This window comes from Cetorhinus maximus, chromosome 11, assembly GCF_964194155.1.
Source record: "Cetorhinus maximus chromosome 11, sCetMax3.hap1.1, whole genome shotgun sequence".
Lineage (NCBI taxonomy): Eukaryota > Metazoa > Chordata > Chondrichthyes > Lamniformes > Cetorhinidae > Cetorhinus > Cetorhinus maximus.
In genome coordinates this window covers 21,750,186-21,775,658 of record NC_135889.1, presented here as the reverse complement: position 1 = coordinate 21,775,658, position 25,473 = coordinate 21,750,186, and the positions used below count along the sequence as shown (strand labels likewise).

Here is a 25,473-nt window from a genome sequence, read left to right as displayed (position 1 = left end):
ACATTCAGAACTTTAAAATATTTAAGATTAAAATCTTAAATTAAAAATATTGATTAAGTTTTTAATTAATAAATCTGGAATAAAATGCTAGTCTCATCAATGATGATCATGAAGCCTATTGGATTGTCATAAAAAACATCTGGCTCACGATAGTCCTTCAGGAGAAGAAATCTGCTGTCCTTACCCTGTCTGGCCTACATGTGATACCAGACCCACAGGAATGTGGCTGGTTCTTAAATGCTCTCTAAAACAGCCTAGCAAGCCACTCAATTGTATCAAACCGCTGCAGAAAAGTTGAACAATAAAACTGGACCACCCAGCATTGACCTAGGTGCTGAAATAAGAAAGACACACCCTGCCCTGCTGACTCTAAAAAGTCCTCCTCCTTAACATCTGGGGGGAAAATTGGGAGAGCTGTCTCACAGGCTATGTCATACTCACTGAATGAATACTTACAGACAATTTTCCAGACTCCCCCATCACCATTCTGTGGGGGTTTCCTGCCCCACCAGCAGGACAGACCCACCCGAGGTGGCAGCACAAAAGTATACAGTCAGGAGGCACAGTGGCACTGGGAGCCCTTCACACTGACTCTAGGCCCCATGTAGTCTCATGACATCAGGTCAAAGGCAGGCAAGGAAATCGCTTGTTGATTACCATCTAATGCCCTCCCTCAGCTGATGAATCAACACTCCATGTTGCAGCAGCACCATTACTGGCTGAATCCTGAAGGACATATTTGGATCTGCGGCAGGTGGTGAGTTAACCAACGTAAGAAGAGAATCCTACTTGACTTGTCTTCACCAATCTACCCGTTGCAAATACCAAGAGAATCATGGACAAGTGAAAATCATGGCCACCACACAGTCCTTGTGAGACCAAGTCCCATATTCACACATGTTATGTGACACAATCACATGTGAACTGGGACAGGTTCAGAACAGATCTAGCAGCTCAAAACTAGGCATCCATGAAGTGGTGTGTGCCTTCATCAGCAGCAGAACTGTATTCAGTCACAAACTGCAAGATCATGGACCGGCATATCCTTCACTCAACTATCATCAAGCCAAGGACCAACCCTGGTTTAATTAGTGTAGGAGTGCGCACCAGGAACAGCTCCCGGCATAACTAAAAATGAATTGCCTACCTGCTGAAGCTACAGCACATGCATGCCAGACACTGGAAACAGCATGCTACTACAGAGCTAACTGATCCCACAACTAATAGATCAAAGTACTACAGTCCTGCCACATCCAGTTGTGAATGTTGGTGGGGCAATTGAATTAACTGGAGGAGGCAGCTTCACAAATATCCCCATCCTCAGTGATGGCGGAGGCAACCATGCCAGTGCAAGAGGCAAGAATGAAGCATTTGCAAACATCTTCAGAAAGAAGTGCCAAATGGATCCATCTCGGCCTCCTCCTGAGGTCCTCACCATCACAGACACTATTCTTCAGATAACCTGATTCACTCCATTTGGTACCAAGAAACAGTCAAAGACATTGGATACAGCCAAGGCTATGGGCCCCGACTGGAGTACTGAAGACAGGTGCTCCAGAACTAGTTAAACCCTTAGCAAAACTAATTCAGTACAGATGCAACACTGGCATCTACCAGGCAATGTGGAAAACTGTCCAGGTATGTCCTGTGCACAAAAAGCAGGGCACTTCCAATGCAGCCAATTACTATTCCATCAGTCCTGATGGCATTTAGGACATTGGAATTGGTCTTTCAGCCTAGGGTTAGGGAGGAGATAACTGTCCACAGTCTGTACTCTTGCTATGTAGAAATGAAGGATGGCTATGTATGGGAGGTGGGGGTAGAATAGTTACCGGGGGCTTCTGGTATCCGTGGAACAGTACTCAGGCGGTGTTGTCCAATACATATTAGCAATTTGACATGTGGTTGATCGCATTTTTGATTGGTAAATAAAATTTGAATATGTCACCATTTTAGTCAGGTGATTTCATTATCCATTGACTTTATGTACTTTAACCTTCTGTGCATTTACTGGTAAAATCGTAAGCTGAAAAGTACAGTATGTTTTGCTCAAATGGTGTGTAAACACGGGTGAAAATGCTGGACTTCAGCACCATGGTATTACCAGCAACATTGTATGGAGAGGGGAGTTGTCATCCTAGCCAGTTCAAACAACAGTACAATCACTCCAGGCCAGAAGAAAGCAACTCCCAACCAATAAGCAGCATCATCAGAAGGACATGTCTTGACAAACAACAAGCAGCATCCAACTACATTCAGGATGGCAAGCAGGGATGGGACTAACATGTCTGTGTGTCAACATTCCCAGAAAACAATTAATCCGAGCAACTGATGGGCAAAACCTGAGAATTTACTTTAAGATGTATTGTGTTTGATAAATTCATGCCAGAATTCTAAACTTTGGTGTAAGAAAAAAACAAGTTCGTATTGAATCGTGTTAACGTTTGTTTAGCAGATATACACCTGAAGCATATTTACTTGTACTGTGTGTAAGGAGTTTGAACAAAATTAATGTGTGTGCCTAAGACAATACAATGTCACATGTCTGTGGCTAGTCAGCAATTTCTATTCAACAACACTAATCTAGCAAAACTCAGTACCTTCAGGAAAAGAGGTAAATAAAAAAAAGAGGAAATTAAGCAGTTTTCTAAGCAGTAATTTAGTGGATGCACAGAATCAAAAGGCAGCATCAAATTAACCCCTACACCAAAAATCTATACAAAAAAATGTTCTCATTTATTGTCATGAATTATTGTTGCAAGAAAGCCTGGTTTCTAAGGAAAAGTCCCTACGTATTTCATTGTTAAGAATGTCTTTCCAGGATCATCTCCAAGCTAGTAATGAGTAGTGAGCAGAATGTGAAATATCTCCCTCTGCTCCAAGGGAGTATCTAAAAGCTTCTCACACAATGCTTCAAAAGTATTCATAGAAGTGCAATTTAAAAAATAAATAAACTGAGTTGCCTGCTTCAGTTTCGATCTAATGGTTAATAAACACAAAATAATTAAGTATTAAGAAATTAAGCATGTAATTTAATCTAAATGTACTGTCATAGCTGAAAGTTTCTTGGGTGAAGTTATGCCTTCAGCAGTGTCAGTGCAGAGAATAAACGCTGGTATAGATGAGCTGGGTCAAATGGCCTGTAGATGCGATCTAACTCTATAGCTGAAATACCGATAATTTTTCCACAGCGGGGGCCATTTTAACAGCAACTTTATCAATCACATCTCTTAAAATGAAAACTATAGGCAACGGCAGTTTTCTTCCTTAGTATGCTCACACTTGGACTGGGAAGAGTGTCCTGCAGTCAGCATCCCAGTGAAGCAGTCTGGGAAGAGTGTCCTGCATTCAGTTCTTGTTGAAAATAAGACTGACATCACAAGACAGCACAAGAGAGCGGCGGAGAGATCAGAATCGGCGCGAGTGCAGGGAAGCTTCAAAAAGTGACATCAGCACAAAGGTGAGAGCTGATTGGTGAGTAGTGGGTAAGTGTTTTTTCTCCAGTTTAAAATAGATTAAGCCAAGGAAAGGTAAGAGTTCTAGTTTTTATTTAAAATACATAAATAATTTAACTTTTTTTTACTGTATTTAACTTAAAGGTTTTTTTTCAACTAGAGGCATGGCAGGGCAGCTCAATCCTGTGTTATGTACCGCCTGCAACATGTGGGAAGTCTTAGACGCTCCTTATGCACTGACCAACCGCGTACGCAGGGAGTGCCATCAGCCGCAGCTACTTGAGCTCTGAGTTTCGGAGCTTGAGTGGCAGCTGGAGGCACTGAGGTGCATCCACGAGGCTAAGTGTTTCGTGGATAGCACGTTTTTAGACATGGTCACCCCACAGCTTACAGAAGTGCAGACAGAGAGGAAATGGGTGACCATCAGTCAGAAGAAAGGTGTCAGGAAATCCCCAGGGTGCATCTCGCTCGAGAACCGTTTTTCTGTGTTGGAAAACAGTGAGTGTGACGGTTCCTCTGGGGAATGCAGCCACACTCATGGCACTGAAAGTGGCTCAGCTGCACAGGGGGGTGGAAAAAGAGAGGAAGAGCAATAGTGGTAGGAGACTCAATAGTAAGGGGAACAGACAAGTGTTTCTGCGGCCGTAGACGTGACTCCAGGATGGTATGTTGCCTCCATGGTGCCAGGGTCAAGGATGTCACTGAATGGCTGCAGGGCATTCTCAAGGGGGAGGACAAACAGACATAGATTGTGATACATATTGGTACCAACAACATAGGTAGAAAGAGGGGTGAGGTCCTGCAAGCAGAATTTAGGGAGCGAGGAGGCAGATTAAAAAACAGGACCTCAAAAGGTAGTAATCTCTGGATTACTTCCGGTGTCACGCACTAGTGAGTATAGAAATAGGAGGTTAGTCCAGATGAATGCATGGCTGGAGAGATGGTGCAGGAGGGAGGGCTTTAGATTTCTGCGACACTGGGACCGTTTCTGCGGACAGTGGAACCTGTACAAGGCGGACGGGTTGCACCTGAACCGGAATGGGACCAACATCCTTGCGGGGAGGTTTGCTGGTGCTGTTGGGCAGGGTTTAAACTAGCTTGACAGGGGGTTGGGATCCTGAGAGGAGGTTCAGCAGGGGGAGATGCACAGCCAAAATTAGAAGAGAGAGCAAGTGAATCTGGAAGGCATAGAAATTATGGACCAGTTAAGGCACAAGGGAGTTTGCCAAAGTTGGATGGTATTTATTTTAATGCAAGGAGTCTGACGAATAAGGCAGATGAGTTGAGGGTACAAATTAACACATGGAAGTATGATGTCATTGCTGTCACAGAGACATGGTTGACAGAGGAGCAGGATTGGCAGCTCAATATTCCAGATTATAGGGTCTTCAGGCAAGACAGGAAAGGAGGTAAAAGAGGAGGGGTATCGCAATATTGATCAAGAAATGAAATACAGCAGTAAGGAGGGATGACATCTTAGAAGGCTCCTCAAATAAAGCCATATGGGGAGAGCTGAAAAACAAAAAGGAAGCAATCACATTGCTGGGAGTGCACTATAGGCCCCCAGTCAGTGAGAAATAGAAGAGCAGATATGAAGGCAAATTTCAGAGAAGTGTATAAATAATAGGGTAGTAATAGTGGGGGAATTCAACTTCCCAACATTAACCGGGTTAGTCATAGTGTGATAGGTTTAGATGGAGCTGAATTCTTAAAATGCATCCAGGAGAGCTTTTTAAGCCAGTACGTAGGAGGTCCTACAAGAGAGGGGGAAGTCCTGGACTTAATTTTAGGCAATGAAGCCAGGCAAGCGGTAGAGGTATCAGTGGGGGAGTGTTTTGCAGATAGTGATCACAGCTCCGTTAGATTCAAGGTTGTTATGGAAAAGGACAAGGACGGGCCAGAAATCAGAGTTCTGAAGAAGAGTCATATGGACTCGAAACGTTAACTCTGTTTCTCTCTCCACAGATGCTGTCGGACCTGCTAAGTTTTTCCAGCAATTTTTGTTTTTATTTCAGATTTCCAGCATCTGCAGTATTTTGCTTTTAATCAGAGTTCTAAGTTGGGGAAAGGCTGATTTTAATAAGGTCAGATATAATTTGGCCAGAGTGGACTGGAAGCAGCTAATTTTAGGTAAATCTACGTCAGAGCAGTGGGACTCATTCAAGAAGGAAATAGGGAGAGTACAGGGCCAACATATTCCAGTAAAGATAAACGGTGGGACCAACAAATCCAGGGAACCCTGGATGTCGAGGGATATACAGGATTGGATAAAGAGAAAAGGGGAGGCTTATGGCAGATACCGAGGGCTCAAAACAGTGGAAGCGTAGAGGAGTACAGAATGTGTGGGGCGTGGGGGTGGGGAAGAGAGAGAGAGAGAGAGAGAGAGAGAGAGAGAGAGAGAGAGAGAGAGCTTAAAAAGGAAATTAGGAGAGCAAAATGGGGGCATGACAAAACATTGGCAGGTGAAATATAGGAAATTCCAAAGTTATTTTACAAGTACAGTAAGAGTAAAAGGATAAAAGAAAGAGTAGGGTCCATTAAGGACCATAGTGGTAATTTGTGTGTGGAGCCGGAAGACGTAGGTAGGATTCTAAATGAATACTTTGTGTTGGTGTTCACAAGTGAAAGGGACAACGTAAATATGGAAATCAAGCAGAAGCACCGTGATATAATTAAAGAAATTAGCATAGAAAGAGAGGAGGTTCTAAGTGGTCTGGCAGGCTTAAAAGTAGATAAATCTCCAGGCCCGGATTAAATGTATCCCGGGCTGTTGACTGAGGCAAGGGAGGAGATAGCGGGGTGCTGGCAATAATTTTCAATACCTGTCTGGTCACAGGAGAGGTGCCAGAGGACTGGAGGACAGCCAATGTGGTACCGTTATTCATGAAGGGAGGAAGGATAAACCAGGGAACTACAGGCCAGTCAGTCTACCCTCAGTGGTGGGGAACCTATTGGAAGCAATTCTGAGGGACAGAATTAATCTACACGTGGAGAGGCAGGGGTTAATCAAGGACAGTCAGCATGATTTTGTTAAGGGGAGGTCATGTCTGACCAATTTGATTGAATTTTTCGAAGAGGTGACCAGGTGTGTAGATGAGGGCAATACATTTGACATCGTCTACTTGGGCTTTAGCAAGGCTTTTGATAAGGTCCCTCATGGGAGACTGATAATGAAGGTAAGAGTCTATGGGATCTATGGCAATTTGGCAAATTGGATCCAGAATTGGCTGAGTGGCAGGAAGCAGAGAGTGATGGTCGAGGGGTGTTTTTGTGACTGGATGCCTGTGTCCAGTGGGGTTCCACAGGGATCGGTGTTGGGTCCCTTGCCATTTGTGGTATATATAAACACGATTTAGACTTGAATGTAGGAGGGTTGGTCAGTAAGTTCGCGGATGACACGAAAATTGGTGGGGTGGTAAATAGTGAGGAGGATAGCCTTAGATTACAGGAGGATATAGACAGGCTGGTCAGATGGGCTGATCCGTGGCAAATAGAATTTAATCCAGATAAGTGCGAGGTGATGCACTTGGGCAGAACAAACAAGGCACGGGAATACACAATGAATGGTAGGACCCTGGGAAGTACCGAGGATCAGACGGACCTTGGTGTGCATGTCCACCGGTCCCTTAAGGTAGCTGGACAGGTAGATAAGGTGGTTAAGGTGGTATATGGGATACTTGCCTTTATTAGCCGAGGCAAAGAGTATAAGAGCAGGGAGGTTATGCTGGAACTGTATAAAATACTGGTTAGGCCACAGCTAGTGTATTGCGTGCAGTCCTGGAATCCGCATTATAGGAAGGATGTGATTGCACTAGAGAGAGTGCAGAGGAGATTTACCAGTATGTTACCTGGGCTGGAGAGTTTTACTTATGAGGAGAGATTGGATAGACTGGGGTTATTTTCTTTGCAGCAGAGGAGATTGAGGGGGGACATGATTGAGGTGTATAAAATTATGAGGGGCATAGATAGGGCAGACAGGAAGGAACTTTTCCCCTTGGTGGAAGGATCAATAACCAAGGGGCATAGATTTAAGGTAAGGGGCAGGAGGTTTAGAGAGGATGTGAGGAAGAATATTTTCACCCAGGGGATGGTGGGAATCTGGAACTCACTGCCTAAAACGGTGGCAGAGGCAGAAACCTTCATAACATGTAAGAAGTATTTGGATGTGCACTTGTGATGCCATGGCAAACAAGGCTATGGGCCTAGTGCTGGAAAAGGGGATTAGAATAGTTAGGTACTTGTTTGACCAGTGCAGACTTGATGGGCCAAAGAGCCTTCTTCTGTGCTGTAGACCTCTATGACTCTATGAATTCATATAAGTTCCGCACAAGGTTACAAACACAAATCAGTAATGCAATCAATAACACTTGTTGCAATGTGCTCTAGAATTTCTAACAATTACAGGATAATTTGAAGTGCAGAAATAAGTAAAACTATACAACTGGAGTAGATTGACCAGCACCACTGAAACTGCGGGACCGTGCCATGTGCAATATGGTTGCTGAGTCTCCTATGTAACTGCATGTAAATCAAGATTTTAGAGCCCCCAAGTCACACCATAAGGCACCATATAAATGCAAATTTTTCCTTTCTATTTCCTACAATCAACATGTTCTTCCCTTCTAGAGGAAATTCAACTTCCAGATACAGTCATTAGGGATGGACAATAAATGCTGGCCTAGCCGGCGATGCCCAGATCCCATGAACGAATATGAAAAAAATTGTCACCCAATGGGGCATGACCAAGAGCAGGATAAAATCACCTCGGATATCAATTTTTAGAAAACAGTTGCAGATGGTCAGTAATCTTCACCAACTCCCCTACCCAACCCTCAAAACTGACCTCAGAGTAGGAGGTCCCTACATGAATTTTTTCACCATGCTCTCATCCTGAACAATTGCTCCACGTATGGATGTGTATTTTATACTGTTTGAATCGCTATTAAGCACCCTTACTGTCCCACAGGTCCTATTCTGGGCTACACGCTCCTTTCCCTGCCAACAGAAAACAGCATTGAGATTTAAGTAATAGGAACATCCTAAGAACACAAACACAAAAGTAAAGCAGCTGGCTTAAAAGCATTTAAGATCCAAACTCGAATAACAAAGATTAGAAGCATGCATAAACTGAGAAACCACAGGAATTTTCTCTTTTCATTCCCCACTAAACTTGAGACTCTAATAACATTAAACGACACAATAAAATTACTGGCATATCATAACTCAAGTCAATTGAAGAGATGATTGTAGCACCAATAAGGAAAGTGCTCTATTTAGGCATTGAAAGCTTTTAAAGTAGCTTTCCTACAGATAAAAATGTTATAATATGGATTGGTGGAATCCTAAATTACATGCCACATTAAGAAACTGAAACACTTTCACCTAAGCTACCTGATATGATTAATGAAGATCAGGTGGTAAGTCAAGATCCCTCACACTGAAGCCTTTAAAGAAACAAACATGTGATGTGCATAGATACTCTAATCATGGAGGCACCAATACGACGATCAGGTATGATCAATGTATGATGAACTAAACCCAAAGATTCTTTTTGCCATGTTGGTAACTGCGACGTGACCTCATGGTGGACAGCAAAGGTGCTTTAACAGCGATTCAAACAGTATAAAATACACATCCAGACGTGGAACAATTGTTCAGGATGAGAGCATGGTGAAAAAATTCATGTAGGGACCTCCTACTCTGAGGTCATATTGCTGATACTGAATGCAAAAGCCAACTGAGCAAGTCTTGTCTGAAAAATCGAGATCCCCACATGGTGTACCCGGGATCCACTGCTCACTAGGAATGCTCAATTCCAGCAAAGGATCAATCTCTTCAGTTATCAAAAAAACTCTCTGGTTATGTTTTTTTTTGATTTTCAATTAGCAATTATCTAAATTGATACTACAAACGGCACAGGTTTTCATCCGAGATGGCCATGGGCCAGTTGATAGAGGATCAGAAATTTTTCAAAGCAAATGCCAATTATTCTTATATCCTCTTATTGACAAAGGTTCTGACATCTCAGAGTTTGGTGCTCAATTTCAAAATTGTTCAAAACTTCATGTCATATCTGAAGTATTATGTAGCTAAAATGCAGGGATAAAACTCAACCTATTTGTTACTGCTGCACTTTGGTTTATACTTTGAGGATTATTATTTGCTTAGCTTTTGAAATGGTTCATAGCCAAAAGTACTGCTCATAATTTGAATCTGTTCATAATGTTAGCTGCTCAATGGAAGGCAAGTAGAGTACAGATCCAATGTAGCTAGTGTACTTCCAGATGGATTTCACACCTAAGGATGCCCGAGTTACGGAATCAGCTGCAGCTTCAGCCTAGTTAAAATATTGGTACCCAGTGACTGCAACTAAATGACTGACATGTCTCTTATGTGAACCAAACAGTGGAATGTGTACACATGAACAATGAATAGCAAGGTTAAGCTGCAGGAGTCTGCATGTTGCACATATAAACGTATGCACAGCACTTCAAAGACAGGAACGCCAATAGGTCGCGGTATACAGCTAAGACTGAGATTATATCTTTATCCCTTCAATGAAGGATGCTCCCACAACATTGTTAGGTTGGGGAAATCCAGGATATTGGCCCAGCAATAATAAAGGAACGATGATATACGTCCAATTCGCCCTTGGAAGAGAATGTGAGTACAGGAGTATAGAAGACTTCCTGCAAACGTATAGAACCTTGGCGAGGCCGCACATGGAGTAGCATGTCCAATTTTGGTCTCCTTACCCAAGGAAGGATATACTTGCCACAGAGGGAGTGCAATGACTGATCCCTGGGATACCTGGATTGTCCTAAGAGGGGAGGTTGAGAAGACTGGGCCTATAATCTCTAGTGTTTAGAAGAATGCACGGTGATTGTAGTCTAAGGGTCTGGCACATATAGGATTAGTGTGGGGCTGAGTACAGAACAGCCCACAGAGTGACATAAGAAGGCACATGACCCAGACCCAAGGTCGGTGTGGTGTTGAGCAGACACGTAGAGACCGAAGCATGGGGACAGCTCCCAGCTTGTAACCTTTACTGTACATGTGTAAATGCTTCTAGTAGTTCATAAAGACTTATTTAACCTACAGAATACAGAGGTTCCTTTAAGATAAAAGCCCAGAACCTTGCTAAAATGCAGAGACAAACCAAAATGCTGGATGACTGAAAAAAAGTCAACAGAGCATTCTGACCTGAAAAGTAGTCCCTAAAGTAGAGGCACAGAGGAAAAATGCCAAAAAACGCTTCAGAGAAAGGCATGGAAGCTGAAGGCAGGGATTTAAAATTATTATTATTAAAATTAAAATTATTATTGCAGAAGACTCCATCGAATCTCCTTTGAAGCCCAGCTTCAGAGTGCAGAGTTGACAGAACCTGCAGGGTTGAGCCAAATCTTTCCAAATTTCAGGCTGCAGCAAGTCCCGAGAACCCCTTTAAGTAATTCCGTATCAGAACTGCTGTTTCAAAGAAACCTGTTGCTAAAACCCGATCCCTGAGCCGGAGCCTGATTGGATTCCGATCTTGTCCAAAAAGAAAAAAAACAGAGAATGAATTAAATATTTCAGGAATGTTGTGACTGCCCAGCTCAGTAAAAAAAAAAGCAGCTCCAATTTGACCGGCTCAATAGTTTACAAAGTAATCAGCTGAACAAAGGATGTCAGCAGGCAGCCAGTGTTATTTTTCCCCCCCCACCAAAGAGGGTGGAGCCTGCCAAAACAGGCGAACATGGGAAATCCCTTTGTCTCTGAGTAACCTATGATGCCACCTTGAAATTCAGACAGCTCTTAAAGCTGCACAAACTCTAAAAAAATTAACATGGATCACAATTTCACACTTCCAAGTCAATTCAGACTAATCCAAGGCCCAGAACAATTACAAGATTGGGGACTTTGAAGGGAAAGGTTCTTAAGATATTCAGGTTCAAATAAATAATGATAAATAAAATAATAGAAGACCTGCAAACAAAGGAAAATCCAACCCGAGAAAAGACAATCCAGATAGTCAGACAGTCAGCACTCTGAGCAGCAACATAGTGCAGAGATCAACCCTCAGTCCAGCTAGTTAAGCAACAAAGACACAGGGACACTTTAAATCTGAAAAATAATACTGGAACATGCCAGCAGAACAACCAGGTCAGCACAGTCGAGTGAAGCATCCTCACAGGCAACATCAATGACTTGCAAGTGCGGGCCAATGCTTCCAATGCAACAAGATTAGACACTATGGCAAAATGTGTAAGGCAAAATTCAAACGCACGGAAAGCCCAAAATTGATCCACGAGGTTGAGACTGCAAACCCAGAAGAGAGACAGTCATGCTTCTTGAGTGAGGTCAAAGATCTTGGTTACTCATTTAAACTGCAGACATTTCCGTCAATGGCCATGTAACAAATTTTAAATTAGGTACAGGGGCCAGCATGACAGCCCTGTCAGACAAAAAAACCAGAAGATCTACAAGCAAAGGAAGATCAAAGGCTGATGCCACCCACGACAACCCTGGATGCAGCAGGAGGATTACAACTTCCGGTGAAAGGCACCCTGCAGGCGACACTGAGATATAAGGACAAAACAATTCAAGAGACCCTGCTCATTGTCCACAACCAGGACTGCTCACTATTAAACCGAAATGCCTGCGTCGAACTGAATCTCCTGAAAAAGATCAATGAGGTTAACCAACAAGGGCCTAGCTCCGATTACAAAAGTGAGTTCCCGAAGCTCTTTACAGGACTGGGGCATCGGAAAAATACATACAGGATCAGAGAGAGAGGATGCTAAACCAGTGTACCTTTTACACAACGAAAAGTCCGCTAACCCCTCACAAAAATGGTCCAGCAGCAGCCAGCGAAGTATACCCACATCCTCAGTGGACAAAGGCCTGACTAAACTCAAAGAGCAGGGTATTTTCAATACTGGATGCAAACAGCGGATTCTGGCAACTTCCTCTTGATGAGGAGTCCTGGCTCCTGACAATATTTATTAGACCCACAAAAAAACACGACTATCAAGCAAGTTCTTCACTCCATCCTCAGTCCCCAACCTCGAGCGTCTCCTGGTGATGTTGAACAAACTAGCAAAGTTACTAACCGAATTTGGCACATATCACAGAACCCTTGAGGCACCTACTTAAAGATCAAGCATGCTGGTGGGGCTCACATCAAGAGCAAGCATTCACTCGCATCAAGCCGATGCTGTTCTCCACTGACATTCTGGCCCACTATGACCCAACCCTGCCCACCACCAAAGCAGCAGATGCTTCGTCCACAGGCCTCAGAGAGGTCCTCTTTCAGGAACATAAAGGCAAAATACTGCGGATTCTGGAAATCTGAAATGAAAACAAAAAATGCTGGAAAAACTCAGCAGGTCTGACAGCATTGGTTACAAGGTGGAGACATCTCTACCTCCCTTTAGATCTGAAGAGTCATACTGGCTTGAAACATTATCCTTGTCTCTCTCTCCACACATGCTGTTAGACCTGCTGAGTTTTTCCAGCATTTTTGTTTTTGTTCCTCTTTCAGGAACAACTAGATAGAAGTGTACTATGCCTCCAGAGTGCAGTCAGACATGGAAATGGGATACGCTGCCATAGGAAAGGAAGCCCTCGCAGTCACACGTGCATGTGACTACATCATCGGCCTCAAGGTCACAAGTGAAACAGGCCATAAACCACTGGTCTCCTTATTGGACGAAAAGGAGCTAGCAAAGATACCTCCCAGAATCCAAAGATTTCACCTGCACTTCATGAGGTTCGCCTACAAAACAGTATACGTCGAAGGTAAAAATCAGACAACAGCAGACACTTTCAAGGGCCAGACTGGGCCTCCCGACTAAACAGGATGTCAACTTCTTTGAAGAATTGGAAGTCTGCTCCCAATCAACATGAAGACATCTGCCAGCAGCCACAAGTAAACACCAACAGATCCACCAGGAGCAAATGCGTGATGAAGAGTGTGCCCGCATCCACAGATACTCCAAAACAAGGATGGCCTCAATAGGGGCCGAACAGAGATATAAGCAACAAAAGCACTTTCCAGTTCTGGATGACCTCCTGCTCTACAACGAATGGCTGGTGATCCCAGTCTCTCTGCAGCCAGAGATCCTTCAAAAAATACACCAGGGCATCAATAAGTACAGAGCACGTGCCCAATCACACACTGTCTGGTAGCCAGACATCTCCAAGGCGATCAAAGAGACCATTGTGAATTGCCAGGTTAGTGCATTGCACAGGCAAGGCCAGAGGGAACCCCTCATCCTCACCCTAACAGGCCTTGGGAAAGGCTGGGCATCAACCTGTTTGTCTACAACAGTAAATCGTTCTTTATAGTGGTGAACTACTTCTCCAGATGGGTGGCAACTGTGTACAATTACCACAGAGGCAGTAATTTGGGCGTTAAGAGAGATGCTTGGGAGCCACAGTATCCCAGATGATAATGGCCCATGGTTTTCCAATATTTTGCACACCACTGTCCCATCCAGCTTCCACCACAGCTCCCCAAGATACCCACAGTCAAATGGAAAAGCTTAGAGGGGTCAGCACAGTAAAAGCCCTCCTTAAAGAATGAGGGCTTCCCCACAGCACTGCTCATAGACAGGTCCACCCCCTTGTAATGCAGCCTGTTCCCATCTCAACTCCTAATGGGCAGGTAATTCCGCAAACAAGTTCCAATCCTGTCAAAAAGATTAATGCCAGGGTTGGACATCCAAACAAAACAGCAGTCATACAGACAGAAGCCAGCTTTCACCTACAACAGAAGGCACCACATCAGGCACTTGCCACAACTACAGAAGGGTGGCAAGGTCTGGATTGAAGACCAGAAGAGAGAAGGTACTATTAGGAAGAACGAGAACCAACCTCGGTCCTACGAAGTTAGCACTGCAAAGGGCATGGTCAGGCAAAACAGGAGGAGTCTTCACCCTATCCCTAGACTGGCCAGTGCCACTGCAGAATGGAGAGCTATCAACGAAGATACCCAGACACCAGCTCAAACACCGGACCAACAGGAAGAACAAGGACGGAGTGTACTATTTTTCCAACGGAACTGTGAAGGAGATATGGAAGAGTTATAAGGCCTTCAGCCCGCTTGAACCTTTAAATTCAAGGAGTTGAAGAGGGGAAATGGCATAGATATTATGTCATAATAGTGATAATGTATTAGCAGCAATGTAAATGCATGGGACTGAAAACAATACAAGACATGAAGTAAACCAGTATACTCACACTACACCTGCCCCTAAGCCTTTATCAAGTGTATTTTAAGGGTCTGGCACATATAGGGTTAATATGGGTCTGAGTACAGTACTGCACACAGAGTGATAGAGGCACATGACCCAGACCCAGGGTCAGCGTGGTGTTGAGCAGAGATGTGTCGAGACCTAAGCATGGAGACAGCTCCCAGCTTGTACCTTTTACCGTTTGTGTGTAAATAGTTCTAGTAGTTAACCTACAGAAGATTACGGAGGCTTCTTTAAGATATGCTGATCTGTAAACAACATCCTCCCAATGGTGATAGAACCGCAGAACAGTTACACAGAAAGAGGCCATTCAGCCCATCGTGCCTGCGCCAGCCAAAAAATAAAAAATAAAAAACTAGCTGTCCATTCTTAATCCCACCTTCCAGGACCCGGTTCGTCCATAGCCTTGCACTTCAGGTGCAAATCCAGGTACCTTTTAAATGAGTTGAGGGTTTCGGCCGACACCACTAAACTAGGCAGCAAATTCCAAACATCCGCCACCCTCTGGGTGAAGATGATCTCACTAAAGCATACAAAATTCTTATGGGGCTGAACATGATAGGATGTATACCTTGGCTGGGGAGTCTGGGAGCCAGGGGGGAGCAGTCTCAGAATAAGAGCTAGGCCACTTAGGACTGAGATGAGGAGGAATTCCTTCACTCAAAAGATGGTGAATCTTTGGAGCACTCTACCCAGAGGGCTGTGGAGGCTCAGTCATTAACTATATTAAAGATAGAGATTGATAGATTTCTAGATATTAAAGATATCAAGGGGGTAAAGGGATAGTGCGTTGAGGTAGATCATCAGCCATAATCTAGTTGAATGTTGGAACAGGCTCGAGGGCCCAAATGGCCTACTTCTGCTTCTATTTCCTATATTCCTAATTCAGGATGGTGAGAGATCTGGAGGAGAATTTGTAGATTATTCATGAACTTCCTGTCCTTGTCCTAGGCATTAGGTTTCAGAGGTGTTGCCAAAGATGCCTTCATGATATGCTATAGGGCATCCTATGGATAGTAGACACAGGAACAGTGTGCCAATGCTGGAGAGAGTGGACAATTAACCCACTGTCTGGGCTGTCAATTAAGCAGACTACTTTGCCCCGAATGGGTACCATACTTCGAGTGTAAATGCAGCTGCAGCCATCCAGCCAAGTGGCGAGCAGTCCATCATACTTCCGACTTGTGTCTTGTAGATGGGAGGGGCTTTGGGAAGTCAAGTGAGCCATTCTCCACAGAATAACCAGCCTCTGAGCTGCTCCAGTGCTGCAGCATTTGTGGCTGATCCAGTTCAGTTTCCAGTCAATGGTCAGAACATAGGGGGAGTAGGCCACTCAGCCCATAGAGCCTGCTCCACCTTTCAATTAGATCATGGTTGATCATCTACCTTAATGCCATTTTCCCACACTATCCCCATATCCCTTGATGTCATGAGTATCCAGAAATCTATTGATCTCAGGTCTTGAACATACTCAATGACTGAGCTTCCACAGTCCTCTAGGTATTCCAAAGATTCACAATCCTCAGTGAAGAAATTACTCACCTCAGTCCTAAATGGCTTAGCCCCTGTTCTAAGACGGTGTCCCTGGTTCTAGATCCACCCCCTCAGCCAGTGGAAACATTCTTTCTGCATCTACCCGTCTAGAAACACAGAAAATAGTAGGCCATTCGGCCCTTCGAGCCTGCTCCATCATTCATCATGATCATGTCTGATCATCCAACTCAATAGCCTGCTCCCGCTTTCTCCCGATATCCTTTGATCCCTTTCGCCCCAAGAACTATACCTAACTCCTTCTTGAAAACATACAATGTTTTGGCCTCAACAACTTCCTGTGGCAGTGACACTGAAGCAGCTCTGCATCCTCCTCACACCTCACCCTCCCACCCAGTTTTGTGTCATCTGCAAATTTGGAGATATTACATTTAGTTCCCTCATCTAAATCATTAATATATATTGTGAATAGCTGGGGTCCCAGCACCGATCCCTGTGGTAGCCCACTCGTCACTGCCTGCCATTCAGAAAAAGACCTGTTTGTTCCTACCCTGTTTCCTGTCTGCCAACCAGTTTTCTGTCCATCTCAATACACTACCCCTAATCCCATGCGCTTTAATTTTACATGCTAATCTCTTATGTGGGACCTTGTCGAAAGCCTTCTGAAAGTCCAAATAAATCACATCCACTGGCTCCCCCTCATCAACTCTACTAGTTACATCCTTGAAAAATTCCAGTAGATTTGTCAAGCATGATTTCCCTTTCGTAAATCCATGCTGACTCTGTCCGATTCTGCCACTGTTTTCCAAGTGCTCAGCTATTAAATCTTTTATAATGGACTCTAGAATTTTCTCCACTATCGACCTATGGCTGACTGGTCTATAATTCCCTGCTTTCTCTCTACTGCCCTTTTTAAATAGTTGGGTTACATTAGCTACCGTCCAATCTGTAGGAACTGTTCCAGAGTCTATAAAATCTCAGAAGATGACCACCAATGCATCTACTATTTCAAGGGCCACTTCCTAAGTACTCTGGGATGTAGATTATCAGGCCCTGGGGACTTAGCGGCCTTCAACTCCCAACACCATTTCCCCACTAACACTGATTTCTTCCAGTTCCTCCCTCTCACTAAACCCTGTGCTCCCCAACATTTCTGGTATGTTATTTGTGTCCTCTTTTGTGAAGACAGAGCCAAAGTATGTATTTAGTTGGTCAGCCATTTTTGTTCCCCATTATAAATTCCCCTATTTCTGACTGTAAGGGGCCTACATTTGTCTTCACCAATCTTTTTCTCTTCACAAACCTATAGAAACTTTTACAGTCAGTTTTTATGTTCCCTGCAAGCTTACTCTCGTATTCTATTTTCCCCTTCTTAATCAATCCCTTGGTCCTCCTTTGCTGAATTCTAAACTGCTCCCATTCCTCAGGTCTGTTGTTTTTTTTAAGCCAATTTGTATGCCTCTTCCTTGCATCTAATACTACCTCTAATTTCCCTTGTAAGTCATGGTTTGGCCATCTTTCCTGTTTCACTTTTGTGCCAGACAGGAATAAACAATTGTTGCAGTTCATCCATGCGCTCCTTGAATGTTTGCTATTGCCTATCAACCGTCATCCCTTTAGGTAACGTTTCCCAAACCATCATAGCCAATTTGCGCCTCATACCATCGTAGTTTCCTTTATTAAGATTCAGGACCCTAGTCTCAGAATCAACCACGTCACTCTCCATCTTGATGAAGAATTCTGTCATATTATGGTCGTTCATCTCCAAGTGGCCTCACACAACTAGATTGCCAATTATTCCTTTCTCATTATACAATACCCAGTCGAGGATGGCCTGGTCTCTAGTTGGTTCCTCAACGTATTGGTCCAGAAAACCATCCCGTATACACTCCAGGAATTCCTCCTCTACGGTATTGTTACTAATTTGATTTGCCCAATCTATATGCAGATTAAAGTCACCCATTATTACAGTTGGTCCTTTGTTGCATGCGTCTCTAATTTCCTGTTTAATGCCATTCCCAACATTACCACTATAGTTTGGGGGTCTATATACAACCCCCACTAACGTTTTTTGCCCCTTAGTGTTTCTCAGCTCTACCCATAAAGATTCCACATCGTCGGAGCTAATATCTTTCCTCACTATTGCGTTAACTTCCTTTTTAACCAGCAATGCAACTCCACCGCCTTTTCCTTTTGTCTGACCTTCCTAAATACGGAATACCCCAGGATGTTCAGTTCCCACCCCGGTCACCCTGCAGCCATGTCTCCGTAATCCCGACTATATCATACCTGTTTACAGCTACTTGCGCGGCTAATTCATCCACTTTATTGCAAATGCTCCTTGCGTTAAGGCACAAAGCCTTAAGAATTGTCTTTTTAACATTACTTGTCCCGTTCCCACTATTTTTCACTGAGGCCCTGTTTGATTCTTGCCCTTGATTCCTCGCCCTCTCACTTTTCTTATTCCCTTTTCTGTCTTTTGTTCTTGCCCTTGATTCCCCCTCCCCTGACTACTTGCATAGGTTCCCATCCCCCTGCCATATTAGTTTAAACCCTGCCCGACCACTCTACCAAATAATCCCCCTAGGACATCAGTCCCGGTCCTGCCCAGGTGTAACCCGTCCAGTTTGTATCGGTCCCACCTCCCCCAGAACCGGTCCCAATGTCCCAGGAATCTGAAACCCTCCCCTTCGCACCATCTCTTCAGCCATGTATTCATCCGATATAACCTGCTATTTCTATTCTGACTAGCACGTGGCACTGGTAGTAATCCTGAGATCACTACCCTTGAGGTCCTACTTTTCAACTTAGTTCCTAACTCCCTACGTTCTGCTTTTAGGACTTCATCTCTTTTTTTAAACCTATGTCATTTGTACCAATGTGTACCATCACCACTGGCTGTTCACCCTCCCCCTACAGAATGTCCTGTATTCGCTCTGAGACATCCTTGACCCTAGCACCAGGGAGGCAACATACCATCCTGGAGTCTTGTTTGCGGCCACAGAAACACCTATCTATTCCCATTACAATTGAATCCCCTATAATAATTGCATTCCCACACTTTTTACTCCTTCCCAAGGGTAGCCCCTTAAGTGTCAATGAATCACCTCTCATTCTTATAAATTCCAGAAATACAGGTCTTCTCTTCAATCTCTCCTCATAGGACAGTCCCACAGCCTTATGATGGAGATGTGACCATTAATGAAGTAGCTGAAGATAGTTGGGCCTTGGGGCACTGCCTTGAGGAACTCCTCCAGCACTATCCTGGGGCTGAGCTGATTGGCCTCCAACAATCTCAACTCTCTTATGTGTGCTAGATATGACTCTAACCAGTGGTGAGCTCCTCCTCCAATCCATAATGACTTTCGTTTTCATAGGGTTCCTTTATGACACCCTCAGTAAATGCTGCTTTTATGTCAAACAAAGACAGCCAAGATCATCTCACCTCTGGAAGTCAGCTCCTATCCATATTTGGACCAAGGTTTTACTGGGGTCTGGAGCCAAGTGGTCCTGGTGGAACCCAAACTGAGCATAAGGCGTAGGCGATTTGTGGGTAACTACCACTTGATAGCACTGTTGACAACACGTGTATCCCTCTTCCAATGGTTGAGAGTAGGCTGACTGGGTGATAATTAGCTAGGATGGGTTTGTCCTGTTATTTTGTGCACAATACATGGCTGGACAATTTTCCACCTTGCCTTGTAGATGCTATTGCTGTAAGCTACACTGGAACAGCTTGGCTTGTGGTATGGCTGGTACTGGAACACAGATCTTTGGTACTATTGTCAGGACCTGTGCTATGTTGAGTACACACAGCTGTTCCTTGATGACGTGAATTAAACAAAATTGTTTAGAGATTGACATCTGTGATAGAATCTCAGAAAAGGCCAAGAGAGATTGCCCCCTCAACACTTCTAACTGAAAATCATAGCAAATGCTTTAGCCTTGTATTTTGCTTCACATTATTAAGGATAACGATCTTTTTGCAGAGCTTTAATACAGTCCACTGGCTATGGGATCACTTAGTTCTGACCTTAGCATGCTACTGTTTAGTACACATGGTGTAGCTTCACTGGGTTCACACCTCAATTTTAGGTAGGCCTGCCGTTACTCCTGGCTTGCTCTCCAAGGTTCCTTGTTGAACCAGGGTTAAGTGTTAGTCTGATGTTGACGGAGGAGTGATGAATATGTCAGGCCATAGGTTTATAAATTGTGGTGGGATACAATTCTGATCACAGCGCCTCAAGAATGCCCAGTTTTGAACTGCAAGATCTGTTCTCAAATGTTTCAATTTAGCAGGTGGCTATGCCACACAATAGAATGGAGGATGACCTAAGATGGGACTTGGTGGCCACAAAGATTGTTTTCATTCCTACCAATGCTGTCATGGAAAAATACTCCTGCAGCAGAAATTTGCCACATACCAGCCATTTAAACTAAGTTACCATCATCTAAAGGGACCCCTGCTGCAGAGAATACTCACTCAGATATCCAAAAACCAGTAGGCATGTTAGCCCTCAATTTTTCAGAACTATTGCGATTACACTTGGGAAAGAATCTGTGGCCTAAGCTGAGTTAAGTGACAATAGTGCTTTTGCAACATGAGTCTGAATTGAATGTTTCTCTGACTCCAGAATGAAGCATGCATCTGTCAAATAGGCTGTGGCATACTGTATGTTTGATCTGCAGAAAAGTAACAAGCTTAAACATTCCTTTCAGGTTTAATTCTTGTTCAGGACATATCCCTCAGGGCCTTGATTTTGCTGGTGTTGATTTTTCTTCTCAAGATGCTGACTCCATTTGGTGGGGTGTGGGTGCAGTCCCACAGGTCTCAGATGCTTTTTCTACTGGGTCTGAGTGGCATATTTAAAATAGATTATTCAACTGTAGTTTAAGTCACAGTTGAGTCCAAACTTGCCTTCACCTAATGCCCACTGGTGAGACTACTTCACTGGAACATCAGCTGGTTCATCAGAAGTCATAACCACCTCAACATACCCTGTAGGTAGCAATATGTGCAGATTCTCTTTTCTTTGTCCCCACTTCCACATTTTATTCACAACCCTGTGCAAGCCAACAGAATGTACTTTGACAAGGCCATCTTATATAATGGTGAAGGTTCCCAGCCCACATTTCCAGCTGTCACCTGGGTGTGGAGGGGTGAGTTTGTAATTAGCTGGACAACAGTGCATTTCTGTACTGGGAAGAAGAAAGTTTCAACACTAATGTAATCAATGAATGAGTCCATCATATCCCTTGTGTTGAGTGTGGAGTAGGCTTCACGCTTCTGTATGACAGACAGCCAATCAATGCCATTTGATTCAAATTTTTAAAGCAAGAACTGGGCATACACTGACAATTGTAATAAGGGCCAACTGAAGTTGGACTAATTTCAGTGAAAGCATAAGATAAACTGGTTAACAGCTAGAGTAATAAAGAATTTCAACAAACAGAAGTTGACAACTAACCTTGGGAGATAGGAGGGATCTGTCAGCAATCAGAAAGAAAGAATTGATGGCGCAGTTGAGAAGCAGGATCTAGCTGCAGCAAATTGGGAGAAGGGAGAAGAAATTTCTTTTGGAGAAAAGGGCACTATTTCCCCTTTGAGGGGGTAGAAATGCTGTATATGCAGGTTTAGCTAATTTGAATGAAATAATCAGTTAAACTGACATCTGGTTTTAAATGAAATGTACTACATTCTTACAACTGCTGCCTCCATGCCATGTTCTTTCATTCCTTTTTTTTTATTTTGGGAAAATGATGTTCCAGGATGAAAAACAGGACGGAAGGAGGAACATGGAAATAATTCTGGGCTATTGAACTTAATAGCATCATTTTCAATACACTACCAGGGAGATTGTACGGCAGTTCTCCAGTTAAATTCTTTTTCTGTGAAATCAAACTCACTGTGATTCAATTGTTAATTAATGCTTCTGCCGTTTAAAAAAATGTTAGTTAAATAAATCTTTTGATTGTATGAGTGGCAGGGAAGGGGCAAAAAGAAGTGGGTCAAAGACATGTGGGCTTGGAATCAGTGACTAGTGACTCAAACAAAATTGTCTCGCCTTGCAGTTCAGAGATGCTCCCTAATCCATCTGCTGAGAACGGTGCCAGCACTAAAGCTGGTTTTAGTGCTACTGCGCTGTGCAGCTGTTTGGCTCAGCCGGGCTATTCAACTTAGTAAAGACCCTCTCATTTAGAACGGAACAGGTGTGCTGGAGTAAAAGAAATCAGATCTTTATTTGGCAAAAAGAGCTGCTTTTAGGCATGACTTTTTTTTAAAAACAGGCCAAAAATCACAAAATACTCCACACGATAATGCTGCAACTACTTTGCCTTGCAAATGGAACCATAGGAAGCAAATTCAGTCCAAATTAAAGCTTTGTGATCTGCTGGGTTTCAAAGCTGACAACTAAGTTTGCTTCCTTTATAAATTCAAAATGGTTGTCACCTTTGAAAATTAGTTTAGTGGTGACAAATCCATAAACAAAAGCAACTCTCACAAACACATTGCTTTTTAATCTTTATCTCCTGTCCAAGTCTTGCCCTGCTTTCAATTTGGTGATTTATTTGCAGGCCTGCAACCTTTTTTTTAAATCAACTGAATTAAATTTAAGTCCATCACCACATAAGACGTACAAGTTGTGGACAGTGCTCTGCCTAGTCTTTTATAGCATATTGATACCAACAAGAAAATCCATGCTCAAGTCAACATACTTCAATGTTGAATCAACATTATTTTGTGCAATGCTTTATTTATCACCTCAAATTGTTCCCACCACTACAATTGCCAGTGCCAGGCTTGCAATGGTATTGAATAGTTTAAAATATTGTCTCCAGATTACGTCGGGTAAAATCTGAAATTTATGTGTCTGGCTTGGTATATTTCCAGGTTTAAAGAACATAATTTGAATAACAATTTCCAACATCATCCATTACTTAAAAAGTGAAAAAATATCTACTGTGCAGACTTCTGAAACTTTCAGGTACCCATTAATCTTAGTAAATCCTAGAAATAACATTCCATGATATAGGTATGGTGCACACTCAGCAACTTCAAAAGATCATGCAGATAATGCCCTTTCAATGACGAGAATGGAAGTAAACAGAAAAAATACAAAAGGAAAGAAGCACCATGACCAGTCTTACTAGTTGATTGAGTTAACAGCAATGATTGATGAAGGTAATGTGGTTGACATGGTATATATGGACTTGCAAAAGGCATTTGACAAAGTGCCACATATTAGCTTTTCAGCAAAGTTGAGGCCCACAGAATAAAAGAGATGGTGGTGGCATGGATACAAAGCTGGCTGAGTGACAGGAGAGAGACTGGTAGTAAACGGATACTTTTTGGACTGGAGGAAGATATAAGGGGACATAGGCTGGTAGAATAGGTGGACACGAGGCAGATGAAATTTAATGCAAAGTAGTAATACTTTTTGGTAAGAACTATGACAGGCAATATAAACTAAACGGTACAATTTTAAAGTGGGTGCAGGATCAGATAGACCTGAGGGTATATGTGCACAAAATCTTTGGAAGCGGGAAGACAGGTTGAGAACATGGTTAAAAAGGCCTGTGGGGTGCTGGGCTTAGAAACACAGAATATAAAAGCAAGGAAGTTAGATTAAACTTGAAACACTGGTATGGCCTCATCTGGAACACCGTGGTCCAATGTTGAACACCACACTTTTGGAAGGATGCAGAAAAGATTTACAATAATGGTTCTAGGATGAAGGACTTCAGTTACAAGGATAGACTGGGGAAGCTGGGATAGGGGTGATGAAAATCATGAGGAGTCTGTACAGAGTAGAGAGGGAGAATCTGTTCCCTTTGGCAAAAGGGTAGAGAACCAGGAGGCACAGACTTAAGGTGATTGGCAAAAGAAGCAAAGGTGAGTGGTTTGGGTCTGGAATGCACTGCCCCAAAGGATGGTGGAGGCAGATTTAATTGTGATTTTCAGAAGTGAATTGGATAAGCACCTAAGGATAAAAAAAAATTGCAACGTTATAGAAAGGGCGAGACGAACAGAGAGCCAGTGTTGACTTGATGGGCCAAATGACCTTCTGTGCTGCAACCGCTCTATGATTCTATTCTAACACCTGCTGCAATGAACTTTAGTGGTGTACCTTACCCCTGGGTTCCTTTTGATACAGGAAGATTTTAAAAAAGTCAAGACATTCAGATACACATAGAACCATAGAACGCTACAGCACAGAAAACAGGCCATTCGGCCCTTCTAGTCTGTGCCAAAATATTATTCCGCTAATCCCATTGACCTGCACCCAGTCCATAACCCTCCAGACCTCTCCCATCCATGTACCTATCCAATTTATACTTAAAACTTAAGAGTGAGCCCGCATTTACCACGTCAGATGGCAGCTCGTTCCACACTCTCTGAGTGAAGAAGTTCCCCCTAATGTTCCCCCTAAACCTTTTCTCTTTCACCCTAAAGCCATGTCCTCTCGTGTTTATCTCTCCTAATCTAAGTGGAAAGAGTCTACTCGCGTTTACTCTGTCTATACCCCTCATAATTTTGTAAACTTCTATCAATTCTTCCCTCATCCTTCTACGCTCCAAGGAATAAAGTCCTAACCTGTTTAATCTTTCCCTGTAACTCAACTCCTGAAGACCTGGCAACATCCTAGTAAATCTTCTCTGCACTCTTTCAATCTTACTGATATCCTTCCTGTAGTTAGGCGACCAGAACTGCACACAATACTCCAAAGTTGGCCTCACCAATGTCTTATACAACCTCACCATAACATCCCAACTCCTATACACAATACTTTGATTTATGAAGGCCAGTATGCCAAAAGCTTTCTTTACAACACTGTCTACCTGTGACGCCACTTTCAGGGAATTATGTATCTGAACTCCCAGATCCCTTTGTTCCTCCGCACTCCTCAGTGCCCTACCATTTACTTTGGATGTCCTACCTTGGTTTGTCCTTCCAAAATGCAACACCTCACACTTTTCTGCATTAAATTCCATCTGCCATTTTCTGGCCCATTTTTCCAGTTGGCCCAGATCTCTCTGCAAGCTTTGAAAACCTTCCTTGCTGTCCACAACGCCTCCAATCTTAGTGTCATCAGCAAACTTGCTGATCCAATTTACCACATTATCATCCAAATCATTGATATAGACAACAAACAACAATGGTCCCAGCACAGATCCCTGAGGCACACCACTAGTCACAGACCTCCAGTCTGAGAAGCAATCATCCACTACCACTCTCTGTCTTCTCCCACACAGCCAATTTCGAATCCAGTTTACAACCTCTCCATGGA

The 25,473-nt window shown here is 43.3% G+C and overlaps 1 protein-coding gene across 3 annotated transcripts in view; it reads right to left on the bottom strand.

Moving 5' to 3' along the window:
• Positions 1-25,473, bottom strand: part of LOC144686428 (protein FAM117B-like) — a 254,598-nt gene that overhangs the window by 20,379 nt on the left and 208,746 nt on the right. The gene's annotated exons all lie outside the window — the stretch shown is intronic.